Here is a 2,060-nt window from a genome sequence, read left to right as displayed (position 1 = left end):
TGACAAAAGATTCATCCTGATGTCAAAAACTAGTCATTGCACCTGATTTCCTCTAATGTGGAAGTCCTGGGTCTCAGCTAGGATGGAGAATGAATGCATAGGCAACCCTATAACCATGGGAACAGGTTGTCATCCATGTCAGTACAGTTATATCTGTCACCATACTCAGTAAAATTCACAATACCATCATGAATTAGACACAAATTAAGGAGAAGAAATGCACCGAATGCAAGATGCTATCCACACATATATGTCAATACAGATCCTATGTTTCAAGTATGAATTTATGCCTATCCTGGCCCTCACTGGGGCTCATTGTCAGGTTTTAGGAATGGCCTAGCTCCTCAGCTGCTAACATGCTGGTGTCCTCACCTTGACTCTTTCACCAATTGGACCTGCTAGGCTCTCAGTTCAAATCCCAACACTGCCAAAACATGAATCCTGATGTGAGAAGCCCATTGATCCACCTGATTTCCTGTCCTGAGAATGACCTGAGTCTCAGCTAGGATGGAGAAGGTGTAGGAAACTCTATAGAAATGGGAATAGGTTGCCATCCATATCAGCTCAGTTACATTTGTCATCATATGCAATAAAATACAAAATGCATCCCTGGCTAAGACACACAATAAAAAGAATAACTAAACTGAAAACATGATGCATTCCACACATGTATGTAAATAGAGACCCTATGTGTAAAATAGTTGGGTATATGATTTTTGGCAGTGCAGGGGTTACAATTCAGGCCCTGGGACCAGTCCTGATCTTGTAGTCTTCAAAGATGGTTAGTTTCCCCTTCCCCAACAATGCAACAGAGTTACCCAGACCTCAGTTCAAATCTCAGCTCTGGCAGTAAAATGGCGCAAATTCTGCCCTAGGGTGCTTCATTCATATATATATATATATATATATATATATATATATATATATATATTCCTATATATATATATATATATTAATTAATTAATTTCACCAGACCCGGTGCTCGAACTCAAGTAGTGGCAACTCTGCCTCAGCTCCTATCATCCTATGCTGTGGCCTCTGGACCTACAGCCCATCCTCGAATCCTAGGACCCCAGGGCTTGCAGGAAAAAAGAAAGCTACGAGGGGACAAAAAAGCCTTGGGAAGTTCCACCTGGTGCTTTTAAGTTCATTTTCCTTTGTACGGTGACCATGGTGGGTCTAAACCCAGCGACCTACAGAGTGAAGGTTACCTGGAGTGGCTGAAGGCCTGCAGCCGTTGGGGAAGCCCCAGGCCGTCCAGGCAAAGAGGCCCAGAGGTCGAATCCCAGTCAGCCCCCCTACATTGAGGGATTGGAGTGAGATCCTGAGATACTTGTTTCCGGACCTAGGAAGAGTCGTGGAATGTGATCAATCTCATTCTTGAATGAGTAGTTCCTGCAGGATGTGAGTAGGAAATGATAGCCAAGATTCCTTGGGTATCGATTATTTTTAATGAAGAATTGATAAAGCGTGAACATAATCATCACAGTCATGAAATGGAGGCATGGGGAAAATCCTGAGTCACAAGGTAGATTGGATTACAACACAGGTCACCATCTCTCCTACTCTAAACAAATATGCATACTATCTTCAGCTTGGGAATGGACGACTATTGTGCTCTCGACCTGCCCTACCCCCAGGGCTCAATCTCAGGTCCTGAGAACAGCCTAGTTCCTTAGATGCTCACATCATGGTGTCCTCAACTTGACCCTTTCTCCAAGTGGGCCTGCTAGGCTCTGAGTTCAAATTCCAACACTGCCAAAAGAGGAATGCAGGTGTGAGAAGCCAATCCGTCTACCTGTTTCCTATCTTGTGAAAGTTCTGAGTCTCAGCTAGGATGGAGAAGGCTTAAGCAACTCTTTAGACATCCATGCTAGCACAGTTATATCTGTCATCATGCTCAATAAACAAAATGTATCCATGATTAAGACACACAATAAAAAGAATAATTGTACTGAATGAATGCATGTGAATAGAGATCCTATGTTTAAAATAGATGGGCATATGATTTTTGCCAGTGCTGGGGCTTCAATTTAGGCCCTGGGAGCAGGCCTGACCTT

The sequence above is a fragment of the Dipodomys spectabilis genome, unplaced genomic scaffold (assembly GCF_019054845.1).
Source record: "Dipodomys spectabilis isolate Male_0828 unplaced genomic scaffold, ASM1905484v1 ptg000655l, whole genome shotgun sequence".
In the NCBI taxonomy this organism is placed as follows: Eukaryota; Metazoa; Chordata; class Mammalia; order Rodentia; family Heteromyidae; genus Dipodomys; species Dipodomys spectabilis.
Note: the sequence above shows the minus strand (reverse complement) of the source record.